The sequence below is a fragment of the Canis lupus genome, chromosome 25 (assembly GCF_048164855.1).
Source record: "Canis lupus baileyi chromosome 25, mCanLup2.hap1, whole genome shotgun sequence".
Taxonomy (NCBI): domain Eukaryota; kingdom Metazoa; phylum Chordata; class Mammalia; order Carnivora; family Canidae; genus Canis; species Canis lupus.
Window position 1 is genome coordinate 51,472,900 of NC_132862.1, and position 7,033 is coordinate 51,479,932.

The following is a 7,033-nucleotide window of genomic DNA, read 5'->3' on the forward strand; positions in this document are numbered from 1 at the left end:
GCGCAACCCCCTCCGCGGAGCTGCCGCCCGAGCCCCTCCGAGCTGCTCCGGGTCCCGCCGCGCGCTGCAGCCCTTAGGGAGCTCGGCGCACTCTCCTGGGCGCGCAGTTGCTCTGTTACTGTCCCAGGGAGCCCGAGGGCATCCTCGCCCTCCTGGGTCTTGCTCCAACTCCCCGCGAGCCCCTTTCCCCCGGGAAGGTCGGTGCAGCTCCTGCGTCTCCGGGACGGGGCTCTCCTGTCCTGGGGACACTCGCCCTGGCCTCAGCCCAGCTCCTCGCGGGGCCCCTCCCCCTTGGAGGCCTTTGTTCCTTTATTTCTTTTTCCCCGTCTTCCTACCTTGATAGATGCGCGAACTCTTCTCACTGTAGCATTCCAGCTGGTCTCTCTTTAAATCTCAGGCCGAATTCATAGATTTTCAGGATAATTTGAAGGTTTTCTAGGTAGTTTGGTGGAGACAGGTGATTTGGAGACCCTACTCTTCCGCCATCTTGCTCCTCCCCCCAAAAACAACACACTTGATTAATATAGCTACCAATATAGCTGCCATATACTTTTTCATTTTATTTATTTATTTATTTATTTATTTATTTATTTATTTATTTATTAATTATTTGAGAGAGAGAGAGGGAGAGAGAGGCAGAGACACAGATAGAGGGAGAAGCAGGTTCCATGCAGGGAGCCTGACGTGGGACTCCATCCTGCATCTCCAGCATCCCACACTGGGCTGAAGGTGGCGCTAAATCGCTGAGCCACCGGGGCTGCCCTACAATATACTTGTTAAAAATATATTTTATTTATTTATTCATGAGAGAGAGAGAGAGAAAGAGAGAGAGAGAGAGAGGCAGAGACACAGGCAGAGGGAGAGGCAGGCTCCATGCAGGGAGCCCGAAGTGGGACTCCATTCTGGGTCTCCAGGATCACGCCCTGGGCAGAAGGCAGTGCTAAACGGCTGAGCCACCCAGGCTGCCCGTTTTCAATTCTTCTTAAAACACACAATTCGACTTCTTTCTAGCAAAGTTTTATGTGAGTTGGTGTAGCTATCAATTAAAAGCTGTAGGGTATGGATCCCAGACTGCCCCTAAGGTGCATGTTCAGAGCCCTTCCAATTCCTCCAAGTGCAGCCTGGAAACCACCGAGCTGGTCTGAGGTCACATCCACAGCTGTGGGAACCAAGTGCCAGAGGCCGTCAGAATCCAGCCTGGATCAGAAACCCAGTTGTCTCCTGAAGCATCTGAGTCAGGGAATTGGTTTTTCTCAAGGCAGGGTGAAAAAAACCTTACACGATCAGGATTTCTCTCATCCCAAGAAAAATGCTTAGGGTTTTTTTGTTTGTTTCTTTTTTCTCATGTTGTTTGGCTATTTCTCTTGTCACATTGCCCTACTTCCTTTGGTAATTAGTTTTGGAAAGAAATCACTCACATAATGAAAATGATCTAGAAACTCAGGTTAAAAAAATTTTCTAGCCAGTGTGGATATGTGTGATTCACAGTTGCTTTAAGCCTACGGAAATTTGTTTGCACAAATTAATAACAACTTTTAATAAACAGACCTTACTGTTCACTGCTAAAAATATTCCTGTCAGAAGGGCAAGACAGCCGAAGAGTAGGGTCCCCAAGTCACCTGTCCCTACCAAACTACCTAGCTAACTTTCAAATCATCCTGAAAACCTATGAATTCGGCCTGAGATTTAAAGAGAGAACAGCTGGAATGCTACAGTGAGAAGAGTTCGCATTTCTATCAAGGCGGTTCCCACCTGGGCCTCACTTGGACCTGGTGACTGTGGTTCCCACCTGGGCCTCACCCAGACATGGTGACTCTAGTCCCCAACTGGGCCTCACCTGAGCCTAGTGACTCTGGTCCCCATCTGGGCCTCATGTGGACCTGGCTACTGTAGTCCCCACCTTGGCTTCACTGGGACCTGGTGACGGTGGTCTCCACTTTCACCTCACCTGGACCTGGTGACTCTGGTCCCCACCTGGGCTTCACCTGGACATGGTAGCTGTGGACTTCATCTGGACCTGGTGACTGTGGTCCCCACCTGGGCCTCACCGTACCTGGTGACTGGGCTCCTCAGCTACCATCCAGGATGGACCCTTAGTTGCTACTGACACCAGTACCATCCCCAGGGTCTCACTTGTTCCTGGTACTATGGTCCTTGTCTGGGCTGACCTGACTCATCCTTGGCTCTGATCCTCTCCTGGGCCTCCCCTGCCTTGCAGGTATGGTCTCCCTTGTCGTGGGTGTGTATTGTCTATGGTCCCTTCTGGGCCTCACCTGATGGTACCGGGCCACGATATCCTCCCTTCACAAGGCCAGTAGGTTCTCCGAGTCCTCCTGCATGGTGCTGCAATCCAAACACATCCAAGAATGACGGCACATGAAAACCTTCCGAGGACACATGCGTCTGGGTGCTCCCCGTGGGCAGGTCCCCCTCCGTCTGACCGGAGCCGGAGACAACCCCATAGCCCTGAGGGGCAGAGGCTTGGCTGGAACATCACACGCCGGCCCTCACTGCCTGTCTGTCACTCGCCCACCTACAGTCCACCTTCCCAGCCACTGTCCCAGGACACGCCGTCACGCTGGGATCACAGAGCGCTCCCACCCCGGTATCAGGAGCACACGGGCGGGGGACCCAGGAGGCTCTGGCGAACTGCCGATCTGATGCTCGGGTTGATGTCTCCCAGCCCGGGGGATATCGAAGGTTTCTCTTAGATTCCACAAGCACAACGACCGAGGGGAGAAAGCAACGGACTAGACTTCATCAAAATTAAAACCTGATGCCAGCAAGAGTGCGACCAAACTCCCCACACTGAGGGCAACGATGCGTGAATAGCCTGAGGGGGGGTCTGGGGGGAGCACGAGGGACTCTGCCCGCATTCCAGTGCGTGAAGAGTAAGCCTGCTCACTGGTCAGGGGGACCCAGCAGGCCCTGACCGTCCTCCTCTCACCACAGAGTGGGGCGGGGGGGTGTCATCCCTGTCGGGGTCCTTGCATCTAGGACGGGCTGGAAAGGTCACGTATTGTGTCTCCCTGAATAGCACAGGCCTTACAGGGGAGCGGGGGTCCCAAGGGAGCTGCCAAACTCTGACTGCAGCCTCTTTCCCTGGACAGGGCCTTAGGGGGCCACCCTCACCCCGTGGGGCTGTGGAAGGGCTGCAGGAGCTGCTCAAGGTCATCTCATTGGGGTCGGGGTGTTTTGGACCCCAGCCCAGGAGGCCAGCGCCCCCACCCGGACCCACAGGCCCCAGAGTGGCCCACGGGGAGCAGGCATCAGGGGCCACTCACCTGTGACCTATCGCTGTGTGAGCGCCTCCTCTTTATGCATCGTGTACTGGGTAGAGTGGGAGAGTTGGGGAACTGGGTAGAGTGGGAGTTCTGGGGTACTGGGGAGAGTGGGAGAGTTGGGGTACTGGGGAGAGTGGGAGTACTGGGGTACTGGGGAGAGTGGGAGAGTTGGGGTACTGGGGTGAGTGTGAGTCCTGGGGAGAGTGGGGGTACTGGGGAGAGTGGGGGTACTGAGGAGAGTGGGAGTACTGAGCTACTTGGGAGAGCAGGAGAGTCGGGTCGCTGTGAGCCAGATCCAAAGCACGAGTGCTTCCGAAGGTCTGCAGAAGCACAGTGAGCGCCAGGCAGTGGTGGAACCCGGGGGCGTCACAGTTCCGCCCACAGTGGGGTCCCGCATCATCACTGTGGGCAGGCGGGGTCCAATCAGCACTTAGCCCTTCACCCTGAAGGCCAAGGGTCCCGGGGGAGGGTCCTGTCCCCACGCCAGGTGGGAAGGGGATGCAGGCACCCTCCCCCATCCTCGGGCCCTGCAGGCCTCCCACCATTCTAGGCAGACTGGGGGTCACAGATGTCCCCCCGACCCCCAGAGTTCACAGCATGGGGTCGCACTTAACATTTGAGGGGCTCCTGGGTGGTTCAGTCGGTTCCACGTCGACTCTTTAATGTGGCTCAGGTCAGGATCTCGAGGTTGTGGCATGGAGCCTCACGATGGGCTCGGGCTCCGTTGGGTGAGGAGTCCACTCCAGGTTCCCCTCTCCCTCTGCTCCTCCCTACCGCACCCTCTCTCAAGTAAATTTTCTAAAAATTAACATGAAGACACGTGAGCATCTTTATCCCCTCTGCAGAGGTGTCTTCGTGTGTGTAACGACCGTGTAAATGCCTTTCACGGACCCACCGGGAGTCCTACCAGAAACCCCTTTTCCTTGATATTTACTGAAGTACAGTCAACACACAATGTGACAGTAGTTTCAGGGCTACAACTAGAGACTTGACAATTCTGTGCCTTACTCAGCTCCCCCCACGAGAAGCAGCGTCACCGTCTGTCCCCGTATAAAGTTATCACAACAGTACTGACTCTATTCCCTAGGCTGTATTTTCTAAATTTCTGTGACTTATTTTATTTACAAACCAGACGCTTATAGCTGTTACTATTGTTCATCTACGTCGCCCGTGTCCTACCCACGGCCCCTCTGTCCATCAGTCAGCAGGATCCATCACATTAACCAGAGAAAGGACATGGGGCAGCCCCCGGTGGTTCAGCGGTTTAGCGCCTGCCTTCAGCCCAGGGCGTGATCCTGGAGTCCCGGGATCGAGTCCCATGTCGGGTTCCCTACATGGAGCCGCCTTTTCCCTCTGCCCGTGTCTCTGTCTTTCTCTCTCTGTGTCTCTGTGTCTCTCAAGGATATATAAATAAAATCTTAAAAAAAAGAAAAACGAGAGAAAGGACAAAAAGCATACGATCCTCTCAAGAGTTGCAGAAAAAACATTTGACAAAATACAGCATCAAAAGCATAGTGGGTTTTGAGGAAATGTCTATCAACAGAATAAAGGCCGCTAGGAAGCTGACATCATCTTCAAGGGTGAAAACCTGAAATCGTCTCCCCTAAGAGCAGGAACAAGCCAAGGAGGTCCCCTCTCAGCACTGGAAGTCCTAATGTAGTCAACAGACAGGAAACAGCAAAGGTTTCACACCTGGAAGGGGGACGTCACACTGTCCCTATTTGCTGAAGACGCGGTACTAGAAACAGGAAACCCGAGAGCCCACACCAAAACCTGTTAGAACTAATGATTGAATTCAGTAAATTCACGGGACACCAACTGAACCTACAGAGCTCAGTAGCCTTGCTGTGTCCCAATAATGAGCACTCAGGAAGGAAATGAAGGACGTGACTCCCTTCTCAGGAGCATCACAGAGAATAAATAATGAGCCTGAACCAAAGGAGCACAAGACTTATGCACTGAGCCATACCAGGCTCTGGGAGGTCGTCCTGGGCTCGTGGGGTGGAAGCCTCATCTTGTGAAAGTGTCCGCAGTTACTGAAGCCACCCTCGGTTTCAATGTCATTCCTATCAAAATCATGGTGGTAGATCCTAGAAATAGGAAAAAAAAAAAAAAAAAACCTAACATCTGTCAGCCCCCCCGGACAGCAAATCAGTATTGGAAAAGCAGGACAGAGCGGGACGCAGCACTTTCCTATTTCAAACGATGTCACAGAGACACAGGATAAAGCAGTGTGGTTCTCGGACCCCCGGCTGGCTCTGTCGGTTAAGCATCCGACTCCTGACCTCACCTCCGGTCCTGATCTCGGGGTCCTGAGTTCTAGCCCTGGGTTGGGCCATGAACGAGGCGTGGCACCTACTTAGACCCACAGGGGGTGGTTCCAGCATAAGCTGAAGGCGCAGAACAGAGAGTGTAGAAGGAAATGTGCTCTGATACAACTGGTATTTTTTAACTTAATTTAATTTAAACCCAAATAATTAACGTATAGTGTTTTCGTTATAACGAAAGTATAATTCTACTTTCAGAGGTAGAATTCAGGGATTCACCAGTTGGAGAGAACAGCAGTGCTCGTGCTATCACCTGCCCTCCTTCGTGCCCATCCCCCGTTAACCCCTCCCCCCCCTCCAGCGACCTTCAGTTTGTTTCCTATGATTAAGAGTGTATTTCCTGCATCTGTTTTCATCTTATTTGTTTTTCCTTCCCTTCACAGTAGTTCATCTGCTTTGCTTCTTTAATTCCACCTATGAATGACACCACACGGTCATTCTTTTTCCCGACTGACTTATTTCACTTAACATGATCCCTCTAGTTCTATCCGCGTCATTGCAAATGGCAAGATTTCCTTCTCTTTGATAGCTGAGTACCATTCCTCTCTCTATGACCATCATCTATCTCCCATCCTCTTTAGCCATCATCTGTCTGAAGGCACCGAGGCTCCTCCCACAATGTGGCTACTGTGGACCCGGCTGCTGTAGACATCGGGGCGCAGGTGTCCCGGCGTTTCATTGCATCTGTATCTTCGGAGTGAGCTCCAGGCCGTGCACCTGCCGGTCGCAGGCAGGTCTATCGGTAACTTCCTGAGGAGCCTCCTGACTGTTTCCAGGGCGGCTGCACCAGCCCGCGGTCCCGCCCACAGTGGAAGAGGGTTGAATGAGTCTTGGTAGACGTGGTAAAAGTTTGGTCCACATTTCATTTCGCATCCTGTGGGTTCCAATTCATTGTCATTAAGCATTTCTGGGGAAGCCGGGTGTTGTGCTCCATTTCAGCGCGACGTTTCCGAAGCTCCTAGGTCTCAGCTGGAGCCTGGAAGGAGGCAGGTCCGGCCCTGGGCGCGGGGACGCCGCCTCCTGCATGGCCTCCTTTAGCTCCTGAGCGTCCCGCAGGGGGCGCCCGAACACAGGCCCGGGTCAAGGGCGCACGTGCGCAGTAGCACGTAACAGGAGCCCCTTTGCGCTCTGGAGGCCTGAGGAGGACGTGGGGCCGCGTCCACGCTGACAGGAGCCCCGGCCTCCTCAGTACCCGCGGGTAGGCTTTAGGACCATGTGGGGCTGCCTCCACAGTGACAGGAGCCCTGGCCTCCTCAGGACTCCCGGTGAGGCTTCCAGAGGATGTGGAGCCCCGTCCTCGCTGACAGGAGCCCGGTCTCCTCAGGACCCGCGGTGAGACTTCAGGGAAGATGTGGGGCCGCGTCCTCGCTGACAGGAGTCCTGGCCTCCTTAGGACCCACGGTGAGTTTTCGGGATGACGTG

General features: G+C 53.9%; 1 long non-coding RNA gene across 1 annotated transcript; it reads right to left on the bottom strand.

Annotated features, from left to right (window-relative positions):
- Positions 1–351: 351 nt before the first annotated feature.
- LOC140616906 (uncharacterized) lies at positions 352–3,424 on the bottom strand. Its single transcript, XR_012017223.1, has 3 exons — positions 3,285–3,424; positions 2,274–2,343; positions 352–493 (listed from the first exon to the last, which is right to left on the bottom strand). It is a non-coding gene; the product is annotated as an uncharacterized lncRNA (long non-coding RNA).
- Between the last annotated feature and the right edge of the window lie 3,609 nt (positions 3,425–7,033).